The following is a 26,486-nucleotide window of genomic DNA, read 5'->3' on the forward strand; positions in this document are numbered from 1 at the left end:
GTTGAGAAAAATTCATCAAAGTCCTGGGGTGTTTATAGGCATCGCCAAGATGACATTGGGAGGTGTTTCAATTGACACGTGTTGAATATGAGGAAGAGCATCATGCTGGCTCCAGTGGCACTGCCTGCAGCATGACAAAAATGTAGAAGGGACATTTGACTGCACCATTGGCTGAACATCAGTGGCAAAGTGTATATCAGGCTAAAAGGTAAGCTCCAGTGGCACAATATGGGCACTACAAGGCACCCATAATTTGGTGTCAGCTAAAAAGACAATGCCAGAGCTTGTGGGTGCTTTTGTACACTTGTGTGTGTGTTTGTGGGTGTAGTTTCATGTCGAAAACCAAAACACAGCAGCTCCAGTGGCGCAATCGGTTAGCGCGTGGTACTTATACAGCAGTACATGCAGTGAGCAATGCCGAGGTTGTGAGTTCAAGCCTCACCTGGAGCAACTTTGGAACTTTTTACTAATTCACCTCAAAACTGAATTATTGAACCAATAAATGTTCTGGACATTTTTTGGTTCACCTCAAGGTTTCCTTGATTGTCAGTTAATGTTGTATGACAGCTCCTCTGCCTTTTAGACATGGAATACTCATTGCAAGTTATTTATGGGGTGTTTGCGCTTTAAATACAGCTACGGAGGGTTTTTGAAAATAGAACAGAAAATAAAAAATGTCAACTGTTATTATACTCCATTTTCTGCTGAGCACCACTTACGGAAGACATTTGTAAAGGTAGAAAAAGGGTTACTGGAGTAGGATCCAGGAGACAATATCAACTTACAAAGAATAATGTTGTCTATTTACTGCATTATCGCCTTTGAAGCAAACCTCTGAGAATAAATACCCTTTCACTAATCAGGCAGTCACTTTGATAAAATCAAGCAGAACAAGGATGCTGATAGGAACTCGCCTCATTTGCATATGGGCTAGGGCTTCTGGGAGCCATGAGAATTAGGAGTTGAAGGTTTTGCAGATCGAGATTGCTAAAGGGCTGGGCATTTGCACAGACCTCTCCATGCCTGATTGGTGCCGAAGGTTAGTTGCAAGTGGTCCCCTGCTCACCCTACCTTACACAGGGCCATGCCCAGTTAGGCCCCTCAGGGCTAGGCCCGGCAGGGCTAAGCCCGGCGTTTGTCAGGCGAAGTGCCTGGACCCCTGCTCATCATACCTCAGAATCTGGTCTAGCTATTGCAGACATGGGGAATGGTGCTTATATCCCATTGACAGCGCCCACAAGCTGCATACTAATAGCCAATGATGTGTGAATGCGGTCAGGGTAGCAGACATATAGAACAATTGGGTGGGTTCGCTTCCGAACTGGATGCACAGGAGCAGGAGAGAATGGCTGTTGGCGATGTATGCAACTTGCTCTGCGTGAACACATCTACCGACCCCTTCCCCTACACACACGGGCACATACACACACACACACACACATAGCCATTGGAGCTATGCAGAGCTAATCAGAAAGATTGGTAATCATTAGAACATGAAAGATATGTGTTCATTTTTTATTAAACTTGTGGACTCCCGCAGAAACGGAGGGACTCACATCTCTAATTGAGGCTTGCTTACCTCTATACAAATGTGTTTGCTGGCTGTCTTTCTTCAACTGGTATGTGCGGTTGTGTCTGTCTTTGTCTTTCAACACGCCTGGCACGTTTACATTATCAAAGAGATGATTGTATGGAGATGGGGAACACCCCTCCGTTGCATTGTGAACTTGAACAGTCTTTTCACCAAAGCAGCTACATGCGACATTGCAAGGTTTTTGTCAGTCTTTGCCTGAAAACATTAGGCCTTCCTCTCGAACTCTATTTCACTCCTTCTGTGGAAGACTTCAATTATGAGGATGCATCCCGTCATAAAAGGTTCTCTGTAGATGGTGCAACTCTGGCTTCTCTTCCCCGTGCTTTTTGAAAATAATCCGCCCGAGGCCCTGATGAGGTTTGAACTCATGACCCCTGGTTTACGAGACCAGTGCTCTGCCACTGAGCTACAAGGCCACCTGCTGCTTGCTCACAGCCAACAACAGAAAGTGCAAAGAAACCATGGTTTTTACCTAGGTAGATCTCCAGGTATATGAATTTCTGGTTGTGTAAAAATGGCTGTATATCTCTGCATGTGTTCAGTACGTCATCATACATCTGATTTGCGAAAGCGTGTGTGCTTATGTTGGTGATACATTGTCGGTATGCGTTTGAGTATGTACTTTTACGGGTATGTATGTATTGAGTAGGATGCTGAACAGGTTCATGAGTTTAGATAGCAGGTCAGAATGATGGCAAAAGGAACATGTAAAAGGCAGACAACTAAAAGAAAAAAGAATTTGGGATGTAAGCTTGGGAGTTTACTAACTGCGCTGATTTTGGCTCCTATAATAGTAAAGAATGGAAACCTACGAGGAAAGTCTTTGACTAATTTCATTCTCCGCCTGCACCAATGAACTTATTTTTACATCTCTATTTCCATATCTGTACTCATTCCTGTCTTTCACAGGGAGGTTGAAAGACTTTGGTCTATGTTTAAATGCAGACTATAAAGAAAAAATACGACGAAGGTGGGATTCGAACCCACGCGTGCAGACCACAATGGATTAGCAGTCCATCGCCTTAACCACTCGGCCACCTCGTCTGTTTGGGAACGGTGCTCGAATCCCATGCTTAAAGAAGAGATAAAACAATGGTGGTGCAAAGTCAGTGAAAAATAGATCATGTTTGTCATAATAGAAACAAGATCGTTGACTCGTTCTTCCTTACCCGGCCATTGATAGATAAACACATCAAGTTGAAGTTCAGAAAAATATAACTAGAGCTCCTGGAGGGTTCACAACACTAATCCAGAGGAAGGTGCTTGAGCTTCCGTATGGCACACCATTAGTAGTAAAACCAGCATAACGCAAGCTCCAGTTTCCCAGTGTTTGGCATCATTCAACGTTTCCAGCCAAGATCAAAGTTCAGATGCTGCTGCTTCCTGTGATGTCATTGAATTTAAATAGTGAGTGATGGCAATAACCCTTTTCCAATTAAATTTTGCCACATCAACGTCCCTGAAAATAGAGAAAGGCGTGCAACCCAGAACCGCTGTACTGTTCAATAGAGTAAGGGCTTCACCGTGATCATCTGCATCTGTCATCACAAAATTATCAAGGTCTTTTTCTTGAAGAAATTAGGTCCAGAAAGCCGACCTTCCCCACAGACTATTCAGACACCTTGCGCTTGTGGCTTTGTTATAGGCCCGAATCCATTGGTAAAAGGTTGCACAGGTACAATGTGCAATATCAGTTCCTATTCAACAATGTTCAAGAAAATTACCATTTGGAGGCCCTGATGAGGATCGAACTCACGACCCCTGGTTTACAAGACCAGTGCTCTGCCACTGAGCTACAGAGCCCCTCAGGTTACGACGCATAACAGCAACACAACGAGCACACAACATGATGTTTACTGGGTAGACATATTTGAAGGGTGTGTGAGAATGTATGTATATGATTGTGATTTGACCTGTTTTTTTCTGGCCGATTTTTTGAGGAGCAGCTAATTTGTGCGTATTCCGTGCAATTTTAGGGTGACTAATGAGGAGATGTGATGCGTGAAAGTTGAAAAAAACATGTACATGGCAGCAGAGAGACAATATGGATATTACCTTTGCTTTTTTAAATTTCTATCCGGATTCTGGCTCAAAGGGTAGTCAAGCACAGCAGATTGCATTCCTGCCAGTAACACGACAACCTTGTTTGTGTCCTTCTTAATCAACTAACATGCATATTTTCACTTTTGTCTGTATGTTCTTTGAAAGCCAATGGCAATGGTGCTTAGAGCAATGCAGATGTTTAAAAAAGATTTCAAAAGTTAAAATCGACAAAGGTGGGATTCGAAACCACGCGTGTACAGCAGATTAGCAGTCCATCGCCTTAACCACTCGGCCACCTCGTCTACAGGGATTATGTTAGGCATTCAAGTCTTTACAGGTAATAACACAAACATCTTCAAAATAGAACCACAATGCGTTCCTTGTTGAGGTACATCCAGCCGTTTGCAGGAAAACTGCCTCACTTGCTGTTGAGAAAAATTCATCAAAGTCCTGGGGTGTTTATAGGCATCGCCAAGATGACATTGGGAGGTGTTTCAATTGACACGTGTTGAATATGAGGAAGAGCATCATGCTGGCTCCAGTGGCACTGCCTGCAGCATGACAAAAATGTAGAACGGACATTTTACTGCACCATTGGCTGAACATCAGTGGCAAAGTGTATATCAGGCTAAAAGGTAAGCTCCAGTGGCACAATATGGGCACTACAAGGCACCCATAATTTGGTGTCAGCTAAAAAGACAATGCCAGAGCTTGTGGGTGCTTTTGTACACTTGTGTGTGTGTTTGTGGGTGTAGTTTCATGTCGAAAACCAAAACACAGCAGCTCCAGTGGCGCAATCGGTTAGCGCGCGGTACTTATACAGCAGTACATGCAGTGAGCAATGCCGAGGTTGTGAGTTCAAGCCTCACCTGGAGCAACTTTGGAACTTTTTACTAATTCACCTCAAAACTGAATTATTGAACCAATAAATGTTCTGGACATTTTTTGGTTCACCTCAAGGTTTCCTTGATTGTCAGTTAATGTTGTATGACAGCTCCTCTGCCTTTTAGACATGGAATACTCATTGCAAGTTATTTATGGGGTGTTTGCGCTTTAAATACAGCTACGGAGGGTTTTTGAAAATAGAACAGAAAATAAAAAATGTCAACTGTTATTATACTCCATTTTCTGCTGAGCACCACTTACGGAAGACATTTGTAAAGGTAGAAAAAGGGTTACTGGAGTAGGATCCAGGAGACAATATCAACTTACAAAGAATAATGTTGTCTATTTACTGCATTATCGCCTTTGAAGCAAACCTCTGAGAATAAATACCCTTTCACTAATCAGGCAGTCACTTTGATAAAATCAAGCAGAACAAGGATGCTGATAGGAACTCACCTCATTTGCATATGGGCTAGGGCTTCTGGGAGCCATGAGAATTAGGAGTTGAAGGTTTTGCAGATCGAGATTGCTAAAGGGCTGGGCATTTGCACAGACCTCTCCATGCCTGATTGGTGCCGAAGGTTAGTTGCAAGTGGTCCCCTGCTCACCCTACCTTACACAGGGCCATGCCCAGTTAGGCCCCTCAGGGCTAGGCCCGGCAGGGCTAAGCCCGGCGTTTGTCAGGCGAAGTGCCTGGACCCCTGCTCATCATACCTCAGAATCTGGTCTAGCTATTGCAGACATGGGGAATGGTGCTTATATCCCATTGACAGCGCCCACAAGCTGCATACTAATAGCCAATGATGTGTGAATGCGGTCAGGGTAGCAGACATATAGAACAATTGGGTGGGTTCGCTTCCGAACTGGATGCACAGGAGCAGGAGAGAATGGCTGTTGGCGATGTATGCAACTTGCTCTGCGTGAACACATCTACCGACCCCTTCCCCTACACACACGGGCACATACACACACACACACACACATAGCCATTGGAGCTATGCAGAGCTAATCAGAAAGATTGGTAATCATTAGAACATGAAAGATATGTGTTCATTTTTTATTAAACTTGTGGACTCCCGCAGAAACGGAGGGACTCACATCTCTAATTGAGGCTTGCTTACCTCTATACAAATGTGTTTGCTGGCTGTCTTTCTTCAACTGGTATGTGCGGTTGTGTCTGTCTTTGTCTTTCAACACGCCTGGCACGTTTACATTATCAAAGAGATGATTGTATGGAGATGGGGAACACCCCTCCGTTGCATTGTGAACTTGAACAGTCTTTTCACCAAAGCAGCTACATGCGACATTGCAAGGTTTTTGTCAGTCTTTGCCTGAAAACATTAGGCCTTCCTCTCGAACTCTATTTCACTCCTTCTGTGGAAGACTTCAATTATGAGGATGCATCCCGTCATAAAAGGTTCTCTGTAGATGGTGCAACTCTGGCTTCTCTTCCCCGTGCTTTTTGAAAATAATCCGCCCGAGGCCCTGATGAGGTTTGAACTCATGACCCCTGGTTTACGAGACCAGTGCTCTGCCACTGAGCTACAAGGCCACCTGCTGCTTGCTCACAGCCAACAACAGAAAGTGCAAAGAAACCATGGTTTTTACCTAGGTAGATCTCCAGGTATATGAATTTCTGGTTGTGTAAAAATGGCTGTATATCTCTGCATGTGTTCAGTACGTCATCATACATCTGATTTGCGAAAGCGTGTGTGCTTATGTTGGTGATACATTGTCGGTATGCGTTTGAGTATGTACTTTTACGGGTATGTATGTATTGAGTAGGATGCTGAACAGGTTCATGAGTTTAGATAGCAGGTCAGAATGATGGCAAAAGGAACATGTAAAAGGCAGACAACTAAAAGAAAAAAGAATTTGGGATGTAAGCTTGGGAGTTTACTAACTGCGCTGATTTTGGCTCCTATAATAGTAAAGAATGGAAACCTACGAGGAAAGTCTTTGACTAATTTCATTCTCCGCCTGCACCAATGAACTTATTTTTACATCTCTATTTCCATATCTGTACTCATTCCTGTCTTTCACAGGGAGGTTGAAAGACTTTGGTCTATGTTTAAATGCAGACTATAAAGAAAAAATACGACGAAGGTGGGATTCGAACCCACGCGTGCAGAGCACAATGGATTAGCAGTCCATCGCCTTAACCACTCGGCCACCTCGTCTGTTTGGGAACGGTGCTCGAATCCCATGCTTAAAGAAGAGATAAAACAATGGTGGTGCAAAGTCAGTGAAAAATAGATCATGTTTGTCATAATAGAAACAAGATCGTTGACTCGTTCTTCCTTACCCGGCCATTGATAGATAAACACATCAAGTTGAAGTTCAGAAAAATATAACTAGAGCTCCTGGAGGGTTCACAACACTAATCCAGAGGAAGGTGCTTGAGCTTCCGTATGGCACACCATTAGTAGTAAAACCAGCATAACGCAAGCTCCAGTTTCCCAGTGTTTGGCATCATTCAACGTTTCCAGCCAAGATCAAAGTTCAGATGCTGCTGCTTCCTGTGATGTCATTGAATTTAAATAGTGAGTGATGGCAATAACCCTTTTCCAATTAAATTTTGCCACATCAACGTCCCTGAAAATAGAGAAAGGCGTGCAACCCAGAACCGCTGTACTGTTCAATAGAGTAAGGGCTTCACCGTGATCATCTGCATCTGTCATCACAAAATTATCAAGGTCTTTTTCTTGAAGAAATTAGGTCCAGAAAGCCGACCTTCCCCACAGACTATTCAGACACCTTGCGCTTGTGGCTTTGTTATAGGCCCGAATCCATTGGTAAAAGGTTGCACAGGTACAATGTGCAATATCAGTTCCTATTCAACAATGTTCAAGAAAATTACCATTTGGAGGCCCTGATGAGGATCGAACTCACGACCCCTGGTTTACAAGACCAGTGCTCTGCCACTGAGCTACAGAGCCCCTCAGGTTACGACGCATAACAGCAACACAACGAGCACACAACATGATGTTTACTGGGTAGACATATTTGAAGGGTGTGTGAGAATGTATGTATATGATTGTGATTTGACCTGTTTTTTTCTGGCCGATTTTTTGAGGAGCAGCTAATTTGTGCGTATTCCGTGCAATTTTAGGGTGACTAATGAGGAGATGTGATGCGTGAAAGTTGAAAAAAACATGTACATGGCAGCAGAGAGACAATATGGATATTACCTTTGCTTTTTTAAATTTCTATCCGGATTCTGGCTCAAAGGGTAGTCAAGCACAGCAGATTGCATTCCTGCCAGTAACACGACAACCTTGTTTGTGTCCTTCTTAATCAACTAACATGCATATTTTCACTTTTGTCTGTATGTTCTTTGAAAGCCAATGGCAATGGTGCTTAGAGCAATGCAGATGTTTAAAAAAGATTTCAAAAGTTAAAATCGACAAAGGTGGGATTCGAAACCACGCGTGTACAGCAGATTAGCAGTCCATCGCCTTAACCACTCGGCCACCTCGTCTACAGGGATTATGTTAGGCATTCAAGTCTTTACAGGTAATAACACAAACATCTTCAAAATAGAACCACAATGCGTTCCTTGTTGAGGTACATCCAGCCGTTTGCAGGAAAACTGCCTCACTTGCTGTTGAGAAAAATTCATCAAAGTCCTGGGGTGTTTATAGGCATCGCCAAGATGACATTGGGAGGTGTTTCAATTGACACGTGTTGAATATGAGGAAGAGCATCATGCTGGCTCCAGTGGCACTGCCTGCAGCATGACAAAAATGTAGAAGGGACATTTGACTGCACCATTGGCTGAACATCAGTGGCAAAGTGTATATCAGGCTAAAAGGTAAGCTCCAGTGGCACAATATGGGCACTACAAGGCACCCATAATTTGGTGTCAGCTAAAAAGACAATGCCAGAGCTTGTGGGTGCTTTTGTACACTTGTGTGTGTGTTTGTGGGTGTAGTTTCATGTCGAAAACCAAAACACAGCAGCTCCAGTGGCGCAATCGGTTAGCGCGCGGTACTTATACAGCAGTACATGCAGTGAGCAATGCCGAGGTTGTGAGTTCAAGCCTCACCTGGAGCAACTTTGGAACTTTTTACTAATTCACCTCAAAACTGAATTATTGAACCAATAAATGTTCTGGACATTTTTTGGTTCACCTCAAGGTTTCCTTGATTGTCAGTTAATGTTGTATGACAGCTCCTCTGCCTTTTAGACATGGAATACTCATTGCAAGTTATTTATGGGGTGTTTGCGCTTTAAATACAGCTACGGAGGGTTTTTGAAAATAGAACAGAAAATAAAAAATGTCAACTGTTATTATACTCCATTTTCTGCTGAGCACCACTTACGGAAGACATTTGTAAAGGTAGAAAAAGGGTTACTGGAGTAGGATCCAGGAGACAATATCAACTTACAAAGAATAATGTTGTCTATTTACTGCATTATCGCCTTTGAAGCAAACCTCTGAGAATAAATACCCTTTCACTAATCAGGCAGTCACTTTGATAAAATCAAGCAGAACAAGGATGCTGATAGGAACTCGCCTCATTTGCATATGGGCTAGGGCTTCTGGGAGCCATGAGAATTAGGAGTTGAAGGTTTTGCAGATCGAGATTGCTAAAGGGCTGGGCATTTGCACAGACCTCTCCATGCCTGATTGGTGCCGAAGGTTAGTTGCAAGTGGTCCCCTGCTCACCCTACCTTACACAGGGCCATGCCCAGTTAGGCCCCTCAGGGCTAGGCCCGGCAGGGCTAAGCCCGGCGTTTGTCAGGCGAAGTGCCTGGACCCCTGCTCATCATACCTCAGAATCTGGTCTAGCTATTGCAGACATGGGGAATGGTGCTTATATCCCATTGACAGCGCCCACAAGCTGCATACTAATAGCCAATGATGTGTGAATGCGGTCAGGGTAGCAGACATATAGAACAATTGGGTGGGTTCGCTTCCGAACTGGATGCACAGGAGCAGGAGAGAATGGCTGTTGGCGATGTATGCAACTTGCTCTGCGTGAACACATCTACCGACCCCTTCCCCTACACACACGGGCACATACACACACACACACACACATAGCCATTGGAGCTATGCAGAGCTAATCAGAAAGATTGGTAATCATTAGAACATGAAAGATATGTGTTCATTTTTTATTAAACTTGTGGACTCCCGCAGAAACGGAGGGACTCACATCTCTAATTGAGGCTTGCTTACCTCTATACAAATGTGTTTGCTGGCTGTCTTTCTTCAACTGGTATGTGCGGTTGTGTCTGTCTTTGTCTTTCAACACGCCTGGCACGTTTACATTATCAAAGAGATGATTGTATGGAGATGGGGAACACCCCTCCGTTGCATTGTGAACTTGAACAGTCTTTTCACCAAAGCAGCTACATGCGACATTGCAAGGTTTTTGTCAGTCTTTGCCTGAAAACATTAGGCCTTCCTCTCGAACTCTATTTCACTCCTTCTGTGGAAGACTTCAATTATGAGGATGCATCCCGTCATAAAAGGTTCTCTGTAGATGGTGCAACTCTGGCTTCTCTTCCCCGTGCTTTTTGAAAATAATCCGCCCGAGGCCCTGATGAGGTTTGAACTCATGACCCCTGGTTTACGAGACCAGTGCTCTGCCACTGAGCTACAAGGCCACCTGCTGCTTGCTCACAGCCAACAACAGAAAGTGCAAAGAAACCATGGTTTTTACCTAGGTAGATCTCCAGGTATATGAATTTCTGGTTGTGTAAAAATGGCTGTATATCTCTGCATGTGTTCAGTACGTCATCATACATCTGATTTGCGAAAGCGTGTGTGCTTATGTTGGTGATACATTGTCGGTATGCGTTTGAGTATGTACTTTTACGGGTATGTATGTATTGAGTAGGATGCTGAACAGGTTCATGAGTTTAGATAGCAGGTCAGAATGATGGCAAAAGGAACATGTAAAAGGCAGACAACTAAAAGAAAAAAGAATTTGGGATGTAAGCTTGGGAGTTTACTAACTGCGCTGATTTTGGCTCCTATAATAGTAAAGAATGGAAACCTACGAGGAAAGTCTTTGACTAATTTCATTCTCCGCCTGCACCAATGAACTTATTTTTACATCTCTATTTCCATATCTGTACTCATTCCTGTCTTTCACAGGGAGGTTGAAAGACTTTGGTCTATGTTTAAATGCAGACTATAAAGAAAAAATACGACGAAGGTGGGATTCGAACCCACGCGTGCAGAGCACAATGGATTAGCAGTCCATCGCCTTAACCACTCGGCCACCTCGTCTGTTTGGGAACGGTGCTCGAATCCCATGCTTAAAGAAGAGATAAAACAATGGTGGTGCAAAGTCAGTGAAAAATAGATCATGTTTGTCATAATAGAAACAAGATCGTTGACTCGTTCTTCCTTACCCGGCCATTGATAGATAAACACATCAAGTTGAAGTTCAGAAAAATATAACTAGAGCTCCTGGAGGGTTCACAACACTAATCCAGAGGAAGGTGCTTGAGCTTCCGTATGGCACACCATTAGTAGTAAAACCAGCATAACGCAAGCTCCAGTTTCCCAGTGTTTGGCATCATTCAACGTTTCCAGCCAAGATCAAAGTTCAGATGCTGCTGCTTCCTGTGATGTCATTGAATTTAAATAGTGAGTGATGGCAATAACCCTTTTCCAATTAAATTTTGCCACATCAACGTCCCTGAAAATAGAGAAAGGCGTGCAACCCAGAACCGCTGTACTGTTCAATAGAGTAAGGGCTTCACCGTGATCATCTGCATCTGTCATCACAAAATTATCAAGGTCTTTTTCTTGAAGAAATTAGGTCCAGAAAGCCGACCTTCCCCACAGACTATTCAGACACCTTGCGCTTGTGGCTTTGTTATAGGCCCGAATCCATTGGTAAAAGGTTGCACAGGTACAATGTGCAATATCAGTTCCTATTCAACAATGTTCAAGAAAATTACCATTTGGAGGCCCTGATGAGGATCGAACTCACGACCCCTGGTTTACAAGACCAGTGCTCTGCCACTGAGCTACAGAGCCCCTCAGGTTACGACGCATAACAGCAACACAACGAGCACACAACATGATGTTTACTGGGTAGACATATTTGAAGGGTGTGTGAGAATGTATGTATATGATTGTGATTTGACCTGTTTTTTTCTGGCCGATTTTTTGAGGAGCAGCTAATTTGTGCGTATTCCGTGCAATTTTAGGGTGACTAATGAGGAGATGTGATGCGTGAAAGTTGAAAAAAACATGTACATGGCAGCAGAGAGACAATATGGATATTACCTTTGCTTTTTTAAATTTCTATCCGGATTCTGGCTCAAAGGGTAGTCAAGCACAGCAGATTGCATTCCTGCCAGTAACACGACAACCTTGTTTGTGTCCTTCTTAATCAACTAACATGCATATTTTCACTTTTGTCTGTATGTTCTTTGAAAGCCAATGGCAATGGTGCTTAGAGCAATGCAGATGTTTAAAAAAGATTTCAAAAGTTAAAATCGACAAAGGTGGGATTCGAAACCACGCGTGTACAGCAGATTAGCAGTCCATCGCCTTAACCACTCGGCCACCTCGTCTACAGGGATTATGTTAGGCATTCAAGTCTTTACAGGTAATAACACAAACATCTTCAAAATAGAACCACAATGCGTTCCTTGTTGAGGTACATCCAGCCGTTTGCAGGAAAACTGCCTCACTTGCTGTTGAGAAAAATTCATCAAAGTCCTGGGGTGTTTATAGGCATCGCCAAGATGACATTGGGAGGTGTTTCAATTGACACGTGTTGAATATGAGGAAGAGCATCATGCTGGCTCCAGTGGCACTGCCTGCAGCATGACAAAAATGTAGAAGGGACATTTGACTGCACCATTGGCTGAACATCAGTGGCAAAGTGTATATCAGGCTAAAAGGTAAGCTCCAGTGGCACAATATGGGCACTACAAGGCACCCATAATTTGGTGTCAGCTAAAAAGACAATGCCAGAGCTTGTGGGTGCTTTTGTACACTTGTGTGTGTGTTTGTGGGTGTAGTTTCATGTCGAAAACCAAAACACAGCAGCTCCAGTGGCGCAATCGGTTAGCGCGCGGTACTTATACAGCAGTACATGCAGTGAGCAATGCCGAGGTTGTGAGTTCAAGCCTCACCTGGAGCAACTTTGGAACTTTTTACTAATTCACCTCAAAACTGAATTATTGAACCAATAAATGTTCTGGACATTTTTTGGTTCACCTCAAGGTTTCCTTGATTGTCAGTTAATGTTGTATGACAGCTCCTCTGCCTTTTAGACATGGAATACTCATTGCAAGTTATTTATGGGGTGTTTGCGCTTTAAATACAGCTACGGAGGGTTTTTGAAAATAGAACAGAAAATAAAAAATGTCAACTGTTATTATACTCCATTTTCTGCTGAGCACCACTTACGGAAGACATTTGTAAAGGTAGAAAAAGGGTTACTGGAGTAGGATCCAGGAGACAATATGAACTTACAAAGAATAATGTTGTCTATTTACTGCATTATCACCTTTGAAGCAAACCTCTGAGAATAAATACCCTTTCACTAATCAGGCAGTCACTTTGATAAAATCAAGCAGAACAAGGATGCTGATAGGAACTCGCCTCATTTGCATATGGGCTAGGGCTTCTGGGAGCCATGAGAATTAGGAGTTGAAGGTTTTGCAGATCGAGATTGCTAAAGGGCTGGGCATTTGCACAGACCTCTCCATGCCTGATTGGTGCCGAAGGTTAGTTGCAAGTGGTCCCCTGCTCACCCTACCTTACACAGGGCCATGCCCAGTTAGGCCCCTCAGGGCTAGGCCCGGCAGGGCTAAGCCCGGCGCTCGTCAGGCGAAGTGCCTGGACCCCTGCTCATCATACCTCAGAATCTGGTCTAGCTATTGCAGACATGGGGAATGGTGCTTATATCCCATTGACAGCGCCCACAAGCTGCATACTAATAGCCAATGATGTGTGAATGCGGTCAGGGTAGCAGACATATAGAACAATTGGGTGGGTTCGCTTCCGAACTGGATGCACAGGAGCAGGAGAGAATGGCTGTTGGCGATGTATGCAACTTGCTCTGCGTGAACACATCTACCGACCCCTTCCCCTACACACACGGGCACATACACACACACACACACACATAGCCATTGGAGCTATGCAGAGCTAATCAGAAAGATTGGTAATCATTAGAACATGAACGATATGTGTTCATTTTTTATTAAACTTGTGGACTCCCGCAGAAACGGAGGGACTCACATCTCTAATTGAGGCTTGCTTACCTCTATACAAATGTGTTTGCTGGCTGTCTTTCTTCAACTGGTATGTGCGGTTGTGTCTGTCTTTGTCTTTCAACACGCCTGGCACGTTTACATTATCAAAGAGATGATTGTATGGAGATGGGGAACACCCCTCCGTTGCATTGTGAACTTGAACAGTCTTTTCACCAAAGCAGCTACATGCGACATTGCAAGGTTTTTGTCAGTCTTTGCCTGAAAACATTAGGCCTTCCTCTCGAACTCTATTTCACTCCTTCTGTGGAAGACTTCAATTATGAGGATGCATCCCGTCATAAAAGGTTCTCTGTAGATGGTGCAACTCTGGCTTCTCTTCCCCGTGCTTTTTGAAAATAATCCGCCCGAGGCCCTGATGAGGTTTGAACTCATGACCCCTGGTTTACGAGACCAGTGCTCTGCCACTGAGCTACAAGGCCACCTGCTGCTTGCTCACAGCCAACAACAGAAAGTGCAAAGAAACCATGGTTTTTACCTAGGTAGATCTCCAGGTATATGAATTTCTGGTTGTGTAAAAATGGCTGTATATCTCTGCATGTGTTCAGTACGTCATCATACATCTGATTTGCGAAAGCGTGTGTGCTTATGTTGGTGATACATTGTCGGTATGCGTTTGAGTATGTACTTTTACGGGTATGTATGTATTGAGTAGGATGCTGAACAGGTTCATGAGTTTAGATAGCAGGTCAGAATGATGGCAAAAGGAACATGTAAAAGGCAGACAACTAAAAGAAAAAAGAATTTGGGATGTAAGCTTGGGAGTTTACTAACTGCGCTGATTTTGGCTCCTATAATAGTAAAGAATGGAAACCTACGAGGAAAGTCTTTGACTAATTTCATTCTCCGCCTGCACCAATGAACTTATTTTTACATCTCTATTTCCATATCTGTACTCATTCCTGTCTTTCACAGGGAGGTTGAAAGACTTTGGTCTATGTTTAAATGCAGACTATAAAGAAAAAATACGACGAAGGTGGGATTCGAACCCACGCGTGCAGAGCACAATGGATTAGCAGTCCATCGCCTTAACCACTCGGCCACCTCGTCTGTTTGGGAACGGTGCTCGAATCCCATGCTTAAAGAAGAGATAAAACAATGGTGGTGCAAAGTCAGTGAAAAATAGATCATGTTTGTCATAATAGAAACAAGATCGTTGACTCGTTCTTCCTTACCCGGCCATTGATAGATAAACACATCAAGTTGAAGTTCAGAAAAATATAACAAGAGCTCCTGGAGGGTTCACAACACTAATCCAGAGGAAGGTGCTTGAGCTTCCGTATGGCACACCATTAGTAGTAAAACCAGCATAACGCAAGCTCCAGTTTCCCAGTGTTTGGCATCATTCAACGTTTCCAGCCAAGATCAAAGTTCAGATGCTGCTGCTTCCTGTGATGTCATTGAATTTAAATAGTGAGTGATGGCAATAACCCTTTTCCAATTAAATTTTGCCACATCAACGTCCCTGAAAATAGAGAAAGGCGTGCAACCCAGAACCGCTGTACTGTTCAATAGAGTAAGGGCTTCACCGTGATCATCTGCATCTGTCATCACAAAATTATCAAGGTCTTTTTCTTGAAGAAATTAGGTCCAGAAAGCCGACCTTCCCCACAGACTATTCAGACACCTTGCGCTTGTGGCTTTGTTATAGGCCCGAATCCATTGGTAAAAGGTTGCACAGGTACAATGTGCAATATCAGTTCCTATTCAACAATGTTCAAGAAAATTACCATTTGGAGGCCCTGATGAGGATCGAACTCACGACCCCTGGTTTACAAGACCAGTGCTCTGCCACTGAGCTACAGAGCCCCTCAGGTTACGACGCATAACAGCAACACAACGAGCACACAACATGATGTTTACTGGGTAGACATATTTGAAGGGTGTGTGAGAATGTATGTATATGATTGTGATTTGACCTGTTTTTTTCTGGCCGATTTTTTGAGGAGCAGCTAATTTGTGCGTATTCCGTGCAATTTTAGGGTGACTAATGAGGAGATGTGATGCGTGAAAGTTGAAAAAAACATGTACATGGCAGCAGAGAGACAATATGGATATTACCTTTGCTTTTTTAAATTTCTATCCGGATTCTGGCTCAAAGGGTAGTCAAGCACAGCAGATTGCATTCCTGCCAGTAACACGACAACCTTGTTTGTGTCCTTCTTAATCAACTAACATGCATATTTTCACTTTTGTCTGTATGTTCTTTGAAAGCCAATGGCAATGGTGCTTAGAGCAATGCAGATGTTTAAAAAAGATTTCAAAAGTTAAAATCGACAAAGGTGGGATTCGAAACCACGCGTGTACAGCAGATTAGCAGTCCATCGCCTTAACCACTCGGCCACCTCGTCTACAGGGATTATGTTAGGCATTCAAGTCTTTACAGGTAATAACACAAACATCTTCAAAATAGAACCACAATGCGTTCCTTGTTGAGGTACATCCAGCCGTTTGCAGGAAAACTGCCTCACTTGCTGTTGAGAAAAATTCATCAAAGTCCTGGGGTGTTTATAGGCATCGCCAAGATGACATTGGGAGGTGTTTCAATTGACACGTGTTGAATATGAGGAAGAGCATCATGCTGGCTCCAGTGGCACTGCCTGCAGCATGACAAAAATGTAGAAGGGACATTTGACTGCACCATTGGCTGAACATCAGTGGCAAAGTGTATATCAGGCTAAAAGGTAAGCTCCAGTGGCACAATATGGGCACTACAAGGCACCCATAATTTGGTGTCAGCTAAAAAGACAATGCCAGAGCTTGTGGGTGCTTTTGTACACTTGTGTGTGTGTTTGTGGGTGTAGTTTCATGTCGAAAACCAAAACACAGCATCTCCAGTGGCGCAATCGGTTAGCGCGCGGTACTTATACAGCAGTACATGCAGTGAGCAATGCCGAGGTTGTGAGTTCAAGCCTCACCTGGAGCAACTTTGGAACTTTTTACTAATTCACCTCAAAACTGAATTATTGAACCAATAAATGTTCTGGACATTTTTTGGTTCACCTCAAGGTTTCCTTGATTGTCAGTTAATGTTGTATGACAGCTCCTCTGCCTTTTAGACATGGAATACTCATTGCAAGTTATTTATGGGGTGTTTGCGCTTTAAATACAGCTACGGAGGGTTTTTGAAAATAGAACAGAAAATAAAAAATGTCAACTGTTATTATACTCCATTTTCTGCTGAGCACCACTTACGGAAGACATTTGTAAAGGTAGAAAAAGGGTTACTGGAGTAGGATCCAGGAGACAATATCAACTTACAAAGAATAATGTTGTCTATTTACTGCATTATCGCCTTTGAAGCAAACCTCTGAGAATAAATACCCTTTCACTAATCAGGCAGTCACTTTGATAAAATCAAGCAGAACAAGGATGCTGATAGGAACTCGCCTCATTTGCATATGGGCTAGGGCTTCTGGGAGCCATGAGAATTAGGAGTTGAAGGTTTTGCAGATCGAGATTGCTAAAGGGCTGGGCATTTGCACAGACCTCTCCATGCCTGATTGGTGCCGAAGGTTAGTTGCAAGTGGTCCCCTGCTCACCCTACCTTACACAGGGCCATGCCCAGTTAGGCCCCTCAGGGCTAGGCCCGGCAGGGCTAAGCCCGGCGTTCGTCAGGCGAAGTGCCTGGACCCCTGCTCATCATACCTCAGAATCTGGTCTAGCTATTGCAGACATGGGGAATGGTGCTTATATCCCATTGACAGCGCCCACAAGCTGCATACTAATAGCCAATGATGTGTGAATGCGGTCAGGGTAGCAGACATATAGAACAATTGGGTGGGTTCGCTTCCGAACTGGATGCACAGGAGCAGGAGAGAATGGCTGTTGGCGATGTATGCAACTTGCTCTGCGTGAACACATCTACCGACCCCTTCCCCTACACACACGGGCACATACACACACACACACACACATAGCCATTGGAGCTATGCAGAGCTAATCAGAAAGATTGGTAATCATTAGAACATGAAAGATATGTGTTCATTTTTTATTAAACTTGTGGACTCCCGCAGAAACGGAGGGACTCACATCTCTAATTGAGGCTTGCTTACCTCTATACAAATGTGTTTGCTGGCTGTCTTTCTTCAACTGGTATGTGCGGTTGTGTCTGTCTTTGTCTTTCAACACGCCTGGCACGTTTACATTATCAAAGAGATGATTGTATGGAGATGGGGAACACCCCTCCGTTGCATTGTGAACTTGAACAGTCTTTTCACCAAAGCAGCTACATGCGACATTGCAAGGTTTTTGTCAGTCTTTGCCTGAAAACATTAGGCCTTCCTCTCGAACTCTATTTCACTCCTTCTGTGGAAGACTTCAATTATGAGGATGCATCCCGTCATAAAAGGTTCTCTGTAGATGGTGCAACTCTGGCTTCTCTTCCCCGTGCTTTTTGAAAATAATCCGCCCGAGGCCCTGATGAGGTTTGAACTCATGACCCCTGGTTTACGAGACCAGTGCTCTGCCACTGAGCTACAAGGCCACCTGCTGCTTGCTCACAGCCAACAACAGAAAGTGCAAAGAAACCATGGTTTTTACCTAGGTAGATCTCCAGGTATATGAATTTCTGGTTGTGTAAAAATGGCTGTATATCTCTGCATGTGTTCAGTACGTCATCATACATCTGATTTGCGAAAGCGTGTGTGCTTATGTTGGTGATACATTGTCGGTATGCGTTTGAGTATGTACTTTTACGGGTATGTATGTATTGAGTAGGATGCTGAACAGGTTCATGAGTTTAGATAGCAGGTCAGAATGATGGCAAAAGGAACATGTAAAAGGCAGACAACTAAAAGAAAAAAGAATTTGGGATGTAAGCTTGGGAGTTTACTAACTGCGCTGATTTTGGCTCCTATAATAGTAAAGAATGGAAACCTACGAGGAAAGTCTTTGACTAATTTCATTCTCCGCCTGCACCAATGAACTTATTTTTACATCTCTATTTCCATATCTGTACTCATTCCTGTCTTTCACAGGGAGGTTGAAAGACTTTGGTCTATGTTTAAATGCAGACTATAAAGAAAAAATACGACGAAGGTGGGATTCGAACCCACGCGTGCAGAGCACAATGGATTAGCAGTCCATCGCCTTAACCACTCGGCCACCTCATCTGTTTGGGAACGGTGCTCGAGTCCCATGCTTAAAGAAGAGATAAAACAATGGTGGTGCAAAGTCAGTGAAAAATAGATCATGTTTGTCATAATAGAAACAAGATCGTTGACTCGTTCTTCCTTACCCGGCCATTGATAGATAAACACATCAAGTTGAAGTTCAGAAAAATATAACAAGAGCTCCTGGAGGGTTCACAACACTAATCCAGAGGAAGGTGCTTGAGCTTCCGTATGGCACACCATTAGTAGTAAAACCAGCATAACGCAAGCTCCAGTTTCCCAGTGTTTGGCATCATTCAACGTTTCCAGCCAAGATCAAAGTTCAGATGCTGCTGCTTCCTGTGATGTCATTGAATTTAAATAGTGAGTGATGGCAATAACCCTTTTCCAATTAAATTTTGCCACATCAACGTCCCTGAAAATAGAGAAAGGCGTGCAACCCAGAACCGCTGTACTGTTCAATAGAGTAAGGGCTTCACCGTGATCATCTGCATCTGTCATCACAAAATTATCAAGGTCTTTTTCTTGAAGAAATTAGGTCCAGAAAGCCGACCTTCCCCACAGACTATTCAGACACCTTGCGCTTGTGGCTTTGTTATAGGCCCGAATCCATTGGTAAAAGGTTGCACAGGTACAATGTGCAATATCAGTTCCTATTCAACAATGTTCAAGAAAATTACCATTTGGAGGCCCTGATGAGGATCGAACTCACGACCCCTGGTTTACAAGACCAGTGCTCTGCCACTGAGCTACAGAGCCCCTCAGGTTACGACGCATAACAGCAACACAACGAGCACACAACATGATGTTTACTGGGTAGACATATTTGAAGGGTGTGTGAGAATGTATGTATATGATTGTGATTTGACCTGTTTTTTTCTGGCCGATTTTTTGAGGAGCAGCTAATTTGTGCGTATTCCGTGCAATTTTAGGGTGACTAATGAGGAGATGTGATGCGTGAAAGTTGAAAAAAACATGTACATGGCAGCAGAGAGACAATATGGATATTACCTTTGCTTTTTTAAATTTCTATCCGGATTCTGGCTCAAAGGGTAGTCAAGCACAGCAGATTGCATTCCTGCCAGTAACACGACAACCTTGTTTGTGTCCTTCTTAATCAACTAACATGCATATTTTCACTTTTGTCTGTATGTTCTTTGAAAGCCAATGGCAATGGTGCTTAGAGCAATGCAGATGTTTAAAAAAGATTTCAAAAGTTAAAATCGACAAAGGTGGGATTCGAAACCACGCGTGTACAGCAGATTAGCAGTCCATCGCCTTAACCACTCGGCCACCTCGTCTACAGGGATTATGTTAGGCATTCAAGTCTTTACAGGTAATAACACAAACATCTTCAAAATAGAACCACAATGCGTTCCTTGTTGAGGTACATCCAGCCGTTTGCAGGAAAACTGCCTCACTTGCTGTTGAGAAAAATTCATCAAAGTCCTGGGGTGTTTATAGGCATCGCCAAGATGACATTGGGAGGTGTTTCAATTGACACGTGTTGAATATGAGGAAGAGCATCATGCTGGCTCCAGTGGCACTGCCTGCAGCATGACAAAAATGTAGAAGGGACATTTGACTGCACCATTGGCTGAACATCAGTGGCAAAGTGTATATCAGGCTAAAAGGTAAGCTCCAGTGGCACAATATGGGCACTACAAGGCACCCATAATTTGGTGTCAGCTAAAAAGACAATGCCAGAGCTTGTGGGTGCTTTTGTACACTTGTGTGTGTGTTTGTGGGTGTAGTTTCATGTCGAAAACCAAAACACAGCAGCTCCAGTGGCGCAATTGGTTAGCGCGCGGTACTTATACAGCAGTACATGCAGTGAGCAATGCCGAGGTTGTGAGTTCAAGCCTCACCTGGAGCAACTTTGGAACTTTTTACTAATTCACCTCAAAACTGAATTATTGAACCAATAAATGTTCTGGACATTTTTTGGTTCACCTCAAGGTTTCCTTGATTGTCAGTTAATGTTGTATGACAGCTCCTCTGCCTTTTAGACATGGAATACTCATTGCAAGTTATTTATGGGGTGTTTGCGCTTTAAATACAGCTACGGAGGGTTTTTGAAAATAGAACAGAAAATAAAAAATGTCAACTGTTATTATACTCCATTTTCTGCTGAGCACCACTTACGGAAGACATTTGTAAAGGTAGAAAAAGGGTTACTGGAGTAGGATCCAGGAGACAATATCAACTTACAAAGAATAATGTTGTCTATTTACTGCATTATCGCCTTTGAAGCAAACCTCTGAGAATAAATACCCTTTCACTAATCAGGCAGTCACTTTGATAAAATCAAGCAGAACAAGGATGCTGATAGGAACTCGCCTCATTTGCATATGGGCTAGGGCTTCTGGGAGCCATGAGAATTAGGAGTTGAAGGTTTTGCAGATCGAGATTGCTAAAGGGCTGGGCATTTGCACAGACCTCTCCATGCCTGATTGGTGCCGAAGGTTAGTTGCAAGTGGTCCCCTGCTCACCCTACCTTACACAGGGCCATGCCCAGTTAGGCCCCTCAGGGCTAGGCCCGGCAGGGCTAAGCCCGGCGTTCGTCAGGCGTTCGTCAGGCGAAGTGCCTGGACCCCTGCTCATCATACCTCAGAATCTGGTCTAGCTATTGCAGACATGGGGAATGGTGCTTATATCCCATTGACAGCGCCCACAAGCTGCATACTAATAGCCAATGATGTGTGAATGCGGTCAGGGTAGCAGACATATAGAACAATTGGGTGGGTTCGCTTCCGAACTGGATGCACAGGAGCAGGAGAGAATGGCTGTTGGCGATGTATGCAACTTGCTCTGCGTGAACACATCTACCGACCCCTTCCCCTACACACACGGGCACATACACACACACACACACACATAGCCATTGGAGCTATGCAGAGCTAATCAGAAAGATTGGTAATCATTAGAACATGAAAGATATGTGTTCATTTTTTATTAAACTTGTGGACTCCCGCAGAAACGGAGGGACTCACATCTCTAATTGAGGCTTGCTTACCTCTATACAAATGTGTTTGCTGGCTGTCTTTCTTCAACTGGTATGTGCGGTTGTGTCTGTCTTTGTCTTTCAACACGCCTGGCACGTTTACATTATCAAAGAGATGATTGTATGGAGATGGGGAACACCCCTCCGTTGCATTGTGAACTTGAACAGTCTTTTCACCAAAGCAGCTACATGCGACATTGCAAGGTTTTTGTCAGTCTTTGCCTGAAAACATTAGGCCTTCCTCTCGAACTCTATTTCACTCCTTCTGTGGAAGACTTCAATTATGAGGATGCATCCCGTCATAAAAGGTTCTCTGTAGATGGTGCAACTCTGGCTTCTCTTCCCCGTGCTTTTTGAAAATAATCCGCCCGAGGCCCTGATGAGGTTTGAACTCATGACCCCTGGTTTACGAGACCAGTGCTCTGCCACTGAGCTACAAGGCCACCTGCTGCTTGCTCACAGCCAACAACAGAAAGTGCAAAGAAACCATGGTTTTTACCTAGGTAGATCTCCAGGTATATGAATTTCTGGTTGTGTAAAAATGGCTGTATATCTCTGCATGTGTTCAGTACGTCATCATACATCTGATTTGCGAAAGCGTGTGTGCTTATGTTGGTGATACATTGTCGGTATGCGTTTGAGTATGTACTTTTACGGGTATGTATGTATTGAGTAGGATGCTGAACAGGTTCATGAGTTTAGATAGCAGGTCAGAATGATGGCAAAAGGAACATGTAAAAGGCAGACAACTAAAAGAAAAAAGAATTTGGGATGTAAGCTTGGGAGTTTACTAACTGCGCTGATTTTGGCTCCTATAATAGTAAAGAATGGAAACCTACGAGGAAAGTCTTTGACTAATTTCATTCTCCGCCTGCACCAATGAACTTATTTTTACATCTCTATTTCCATATCTGTACTCATTCCTGTCTTTCACAGGGAGGTTGAAAGACTTTGGTCTATGTTTAAATGCAGACTATAAAGAAAAAATACGACGAAGGTGGGATTCGAACCCACGCGTGCAGAGCACAATGGATTAGCAGTCCATCGCCTTAACCACTCGGCCACCTCGTCTGTTTGGGAACGGTGCTCGAGTCCCATGCTTAAAGAAGAGATAAAACAATGGTGGTGCAAAGTCAGTGAAAAATAGATCATGTTTGTCATAATAGAAACAAGATCGTTGACTCGTTCTTCCTTACCCGGCCATTGATAGATAAACACATCAAGTTGAAGTTCAGAAAAATATAACAAGAGCTCCTGGAGGGTTCACAACACTAATCCAGAGGAAGGTGCTTGAGCTTCCGTATGGCACACCATTAGTAGTAAAACCAGCATAACGCAAGCTCCAGTTTCCCAGTGTTTGGCATCATTCAACGTTTCCAGCCAAGATCAAAGTTCAGATGCTGCTGCTTCCTGTGATGTCATTGAATTTAAATAGTGAGTGATGGCAATAACCCTTTTCCAATTAAATTTTGCCACATCAACGTCCCTGAAAATAGAGAAAGGCGTGCAACCCAGAACCGCTGTACTGTTCAATAGAGTAAGGGCTTCACCGTGATCATCTGCATCTGTCATCACAAAATTATCAAGGTCTTTTTCTTGAAGAAATTAGGTCCAGAAAGCCGACCTTCCCCACAGACTATTCAGACACCTTGCGCTTGTGGCTTTGTTATAGGCCCGAATCCATTGGTAAAAGGTTGCACAGGTACAATGTGCAATATCAGTTCCTATTCAACAATGTTCAAGAAAATTACCATTTGGAGGCCCTGATGAGGATCGAACTCACGACCCCTGGTTTACAAGACCAGTGCTCTGCCACTGAGCTACAGAGCCCCTCAGGTTACGACGCATAACAGCAACACAACGAGCACACAACATGATGTTTACTGGGTAGACATATTTGAAGGGTGTGTGAGAATGTATGTATATGATTGTGATTTGACCTGTTTTTTTCTGGCCGATTTTTTGAGGAGCAGCTAATTTGTGCGTATTCCGTGCAATTTTAGGGTGACTAATGAGGAGATGTGATGCGTGAAAGTTGAAAAAAACATGTACATGGCAGCAGAGAGACAATATGGATATTACCTTTGCTTTTTTAAATTTCTATCCGGATTCTGGCTCAAAGGGTAGTCAAGCACAGCAGATTGCATTCCTGCCAGTAACACGACAACCTTGTTTGTGTCCTTCTTAATCAACTAACATGCATATTTTCACTTTTGTCTGTATGTTCTTTGAAAGCCAATGGCAATGGTGCTTAGAGCAATGCAGATGTTTAAAAAAGATTTCAAAAGTTAAAATCGACAAAGGTGGGATTCGAAACCACGCGTGTACAGCAGATTAGCAGTCCATCGCCTTAACCACTCGGCCACCTCGTCTACAGGGATTATGTTAGGCATTCAAGTCTTTACAGGTAATAACACAAACATCTTCAAAATAGAACCACAATGCGTTCCTTGTTGAGGTACATCCAGCCGTTTGCAGGAAAACTGCCTCACTTGCTGTTGAGAAAAATTCATCAAAGTCCTGGGGTGTTTATAGGCATCGCCAAGATGACATTGGGAGGTGTTTCAATTGACACGTGTTGAATATGAGGAAGAGCATCATGCTGGCTCCAGTGGCACTGCCTGCAGCATGACAAAAATGTAGAAGGGACATTTGACTGCACCATTGGCTGAACATCAGTGGCAAAGTGTATATCAGGCTAAAAGGTAAGCTCCAGTGGCACAATATGGGCACTACAAGGCACCCATAATTTGGTGTCAGCTAAAAAGACAATGCCAGAGCTTGTGGGTGCTTTTGTACACTTGTGTGTGTGTTTGTGGGTGTAGTTTCATGTCGAAAACCAAAACACAGCAGCTCCAGTGGCGCAATCGGTTAGCGCGCGGTACTTATGCAGCAGTACATGCAGTGAGCAATGCCGAGGTTGTGAGTTCAAGCCTCACCTGGAGCAACTTTGGAACTTTTTACTAATTCACCTCAAAACTGAATTATTGAACCAATAAATGTTCTGGACATTTTTTGGTTCACCTCAAGGTTTCCTTGATTGTCAGTTAATGTTGTATGACAGCTCCTCTGCCTTTTAGACATGGAATACTCATTGCAAGTTATTTATGGGGTGTTTGCGCTTTAAATACAGCTACGGAGGGTTTTTGAAAATAGAACAGAAAATAAAAAATGTCAACTGTTATTATACTCCATTTTCTGCTGAGCACCACTTACGGAAGACATTTGTAAAGGTAGAAAAAGGGTTACTGGAGTAGGATCCAGGAGACAATATCAACTTACAAAGAATAATGTTGTCTATTTACTGCATTATCGCCTTTGAAGCAAACCTCTGAGAATAAATACCCTTTCACTAATCAGGCAGTCACTTTGATAAAATCAAGCAGAACAAGGATGCTGATAGGAACTCGCCTCATTTGCATATGGGCTAGGGCTTCTGGGAGCCATGAGAATTAGGAGTTGAAGGTTTTGCAGATCGAGATTGCTAAAGGGCTGGGCATTTGCACAGACCTCTCCATGCCTGATTGGTGCCGAAGGTTAGTTGCAAGTGGTCCCCTGCTCACCCTACCTTACACAGGGCCATGCCCAGTTAGGCCCCTCAGGGCTAGGCCCGGCAGGGCTAAGCCCGGCGTTCGTCAGGCGTTCGTCAGGCGAAGTGCCTGGACCCCTGCTCATCATACCTCAGAATCTGGTCTAGCTATTGCAGACATGGGGAATGGTGCTTATATCCCATTGACAGCGCCCACAAGCTGCATACTAATAGCCAATGATGTGTGAATGCGGTCAGGGTAGCAGACATATAGAACAATTGGGTGGGTTCGCTTCCGAACTGGATGCACAGGAGCAGGAGAGAATGGCTGTTGGCGATGTATGCAACTTGCTCTGCGTGAACACATCTACCGACCCCTTCCCCTACACACACGGGCACATACACACACACACACACACATAGCCATTGGAGCTATGCAGAGCTAATCAGAAAGATTGGTAATCATTAGAACATGAAAGATATGTGTTCATTTTTTATTAAACTTGTGGACTCCCGCAGAAACGGAGGGACTCACATCTCTAATTGAGGCTTGCTTACCTCTATACAAATGTGTTTGCTGGCTGTCTTTCTTCAACTGGTATGTGCGGTTGTGTCTGTCTTTGTCTTTCAACACGCCTGGCACGTTTACATTATCAAAGAGATGATTGTATGGAGATGGGGAACACCCCTCCGTTGCATTGTGAACTTGAACAGTCTTTTCACCAAAGCAGCTACATGCGACATTGCAAGGTTTTTGTCAGTCTTTGCCTGAAAACATTAGGCCTTCCTCTCGAACTCTATTTCACTCCTTCTGTGGAAGACTTCAATTATGAGGATGCATCCCGTCATAAAAGGTTCTCTGTAGATGGTGCAACTCTGGCTTCTCTTCCCCGTGCTTTTTGAAAATAATCCGCCCGAGGCCCTGATGAGGTTTGAACTCATGACCCCTGGTTTACGAGACCAGTGCTCTGCCACTGAGCTACAAGGCCACCTGCTGCTTGCTCACAGCCAACAACAGAAAGTGCAAAGAAACCATGGTTTTTACCTAGGTAGATCTCC

General features: G+C 43.7%; 26 non-coding genes across 26 annotated transcripts; 7 read left to right on the forward strand and 19 right to left on the reverse strand.

The window, feature by feature from the left end:
• Nucleotides 1–355: 355 nt before the first annotated feature.
• On the forward strand, nt 356–450 carry TRNAI-UAU (transfer RNA isoleucine (anticodon UAU)). The gene is made up of 2 exons: nt 356–393; nt 415–450. It is a non-coding gene; the product is annotated as a tRNA-Ile (tRNA).
• Nucleotides 451–1,938: 1,488 nt separating this feature from the next.
• On the reverse strand, nt 1,939–2,010 carry TRNAT-CGU (transfer RNA threonine (anticodon CGU)). Its single transcript has one exon. It is a non-coding gene; the product is annotated as a tRNA-Thr (tRNA).
• Nucleotides 2,011–2,556: 546 nt separating this feature from the next.
• On the reverse strand, nt 2,557–2,638 carry TRNAS-GCU (transfer RNA serine (anticodon GCU)). Its single transcript has one exon. It is a non-coding gene; the product is annotated as a tRNA-Ser (tRNA).
• Nucleotides 2,639–3,325: 687 nt separating this feature from the next.
• TRNAT-UGU (transfer RNA threonine (anticodon UGU)) lies at nt 3,326–3,397 on the reverse strand. The gene has a single exon. It is a non-coding gene; the product is annotated as a tRNA-Thr (tRNA).
• A 1,022-nt stretch (nt 3,398–4,419) lies between these two features.
• On the forward strand, nt 4,420–4,514 carry TRNAI-UAU (transfer RNA isoleucine (anticodon UAU)). The gene is made up of 2 exons: nt 4,420–4,457; nt 4,479–4,514. It is a non-coding gene; the product is annotated as a tRNA-Ile (tRNA).
• A 1,488-nt stretch (nt 4,515–6,002) lies between these two features.
• TRNAT-CGU (transfer RNA threonine (anticodon CGU)) lies at nt 6,003–6,074 on the reverse strand. The gene has a single exon. It is a non-coding gene; the product is annotated as a tRNA-Thr (tRNA).
• Nucleotides 6,075–6,620: 546 nt separating this feature from the next.
• On the reverse strand, nt 6,621–6,702 carry TRNAS-GCU (transfer RNA serine (anticodon GCU)). Its single transcript has one exon. It is a non-coding gene; the product is annotated as a tRNA-Ser (tRNA).
• A 687-nt stretch (nt 6,703–7,389) lies between these two features.
• Nucleotides 7,390–7,461, reverse strand: TRNAT-UGU (transfer RNA threonine (anticodon UGU)). Its single transcript has one exon. It is a non-coding gene; the product is annotated as a tRNA-Thr (tRNA).
• A 1,022-nt stretch (nt 7,462–8,483) lies between these two features.
• Nucleotides 8,484–8,578, forward strand: TRNAI-UAU (transfer RNA isoleucine (anticodon UAU)). Its single transcript has 2 exons — nt 8,484–8,521; nt 8,543–8,578. It is a non-coding gene; the product is annotated as a tRNA-Ile (tRNA).
• Nucleotides 8,579–10,066: 1,488 nt separating this feature from the next.
• On the reverse strand, nt 10,067–10,138 carry TRNAT-CGU (transfer RNA threonine (anticodon CGU)). The gene has a single exon. It is a non-coding gene; the product is annotated as a tRNA-Thr (tRNA).
• A 546-nt stretch (nt 10,139–10,684) lies between these two features.
• On the reverse strand, nt 10,685–10,766 carry TRNAS-GCU (transfer RNA serine (anticodon GCU)). The gene has a single exon. It is a non-coding gene; the product is annotated as a tRNA-Ser (tRNA).
• Nucleotides 10,767–11,453: 687 nt separating this feature from the next.
• Nucleotides 11,454–11,525, reverse strand: TRNAT-UGU (transfer RNA threonine (anticodon UGU)). The gene has a single exon. It is a non-coding gene; the product is annotated as a tRNA-Thr (tRNA).
• A 1,022-nt stretch (nt 11,526–12,547) lies between these two features.
• On the forward strand, nt 12,548–12,642 carry TRNAI-UAU (transfer RNA isoleucine (anticodon UAU)). The gene is made up of 2 exons: nt 12,548–12,585; nt 12,607–12,642. It is a non-coding gene; the product is annotated as a tRNA-Ile (tRNA).
• A 1,488-nt stretch (nt 12,643–14,130) lies between these two features.
• TRNAT-CGU (transfer RNA threonine (anticodon CGU)) lies at nt 14,131–14,202 on the reverse strand. Its single transcript has one exon. It is a non-coding gene; the product is annotated as a tRNA-Thr (tRNA).
• Nucleotides 14,203–14,748: 546 nt separating this feature from the next.
• On the reverse strand, nt 14,749–14,830 carry TRNAS-GCU (transfer RNA serine (anticodon GCU)). Its single transcript has one exon. It is a non-coding gene; the product is annotated as a tRNA-Ser (tRNA).
• Nucleotides 14,831–15,517: 687 nt separating this feature from the next.
• On the reverse strand, nt 15,518–15,589 carry TRNAT-UGU (transfer RNA threonine (anticodon UGU)). Its single transcript has one exon. It is a non-coding gene; the product is annotated as a tRNA-Thr (tRNA).
• A 1,022-nt stretch (nt 15,590–16,611) lies between these two features.
• On the forward strand, nt 16,612–16,706 carry TRNAI-UAU (transfer RNA isoleucine (anticodon UAU)). The gene is made up of 2 exons: nt 16,612–16,649; nt 16,671–16,706. It is a non-coding gene; the product is annotated as a tRNA-Ile (tRNA).
• A 1,488-nt stretch (nt 16,707–18,194) lies between these two features.
• TRNAT-CGU (transfer RNA threonine (anticodon CGU)) lies at nt 18,195–18,266 on the reverse strand. The gene has a single exon. It is a non-coding gene; the product is annotated as a tRNA-Thr (tRNA).
• A 546-nt stretch (nt 18,267–18,812) lies between these two features.
• Nucleotides 18,813–18,894, reverse strand: TRNAS-GCU (transfer RNA serine (anticodon GCU)). The gene has a single exon. It is a non-coding gene; the product is annotated as a tRNA-Ser (tRNA).
• A 687-nt stretch (nt 18,895–19,581) lies between these two features.
• Nucleotides 19,582–19,653, reverse strand: TRNAT-UGU (transfer RNA threonine (anticodon UGU)). The gene has a single exon. It is a non-coding gene; the product is annotated as a tRNA-Thr (tRNA).
• A 1,022-nt stretch (nt 19,654–20,675) lies between these two features.
• On the forward strand, nt 20,676–20,770 carry TRNAI-UAU (transfer RNA isoleucine (anticodon UAU)). The gene is made up of 2 exons: nt 20,676–20,713; nt 20,735–20,770. It is a non-coding gene; the product is annotated as a tRNA-Ile (tRNA).
• Nucleotides 20,771–22,269: 1,499 nt separating this feature from the next.
• Nucleotides 22,270–22,341, reverse strand: TRNAT-CGU (transfer RNA threonine (anticodon CGU)). The gene has a single exon. It is a non-coding gene; the product is annotated as a tRNA-Thr (tRNA).
• A 546-nt stretch (nt 22,342–22,887) lies between these two features.
• TRNAS-GCU (transfer RNA serine (anticodon GCU)) lies at nt 22,888–22,969 on the reverse strand. Its single transcript has one exon. It is a non-coding gene; the product is annotated as a tRNA-Ser (tRNA).
• A 687-nt stretch (nt 22,970–23,656) lies between these two features.
• On the reverse strand, nt 23,657–23,728 carry TRNAT-UGU (transfer RNA threonine (anticodon UGU)). The gene has a single exon. It is a non-coding gene; the product is annotated as a tRNA-Thr (tRNA).
• Nucleotides 23,729–24,750: 1,022 nt separating this feature from the next.
• TRNAI-UAU (transfer RNA isoleucine (anticodon UAU)) lies at nt 24,751–24,845 on the forward strand. The gene is made up of 2 exons: nt 24,751–24,788; nt 24,810–24,845. It is a non-coding gene; the product is annotated as a tRNA-Ile (tRNA).
• A 1,499-nt stretch (nt 24,846–26,344) lies between these two features.
• Nucleotides 26,345–26,416, reverse strand: TRNAT-CGU (transfer RNA threonine (anticodon CGU)). Its single transcript has one exon. It is a non-coding gene; the product is annotated as a tRNA-Thr (tRNA).
• Between the last annotated feature and the right edge of the window lie 70 nt (nt 26,417–26,486).

Source organism: Ambystoma mexicanum, unplaced genomic scaffold (genome assembly GCF_040938575.1).
Source record: "Ambystoma mexicanum isolate Mex_15411 unplaced genomic scaffold, UKY_AmexF1_1 Mex_scaf46, whole genome shotgun sequence".
Taxonomy (NCBI): Eukaryota; Metazoa; Chordata; class Amphibia; order Caudata; family Ambystomatidae; genus Ambystoma; species Ambystoma mexicanum.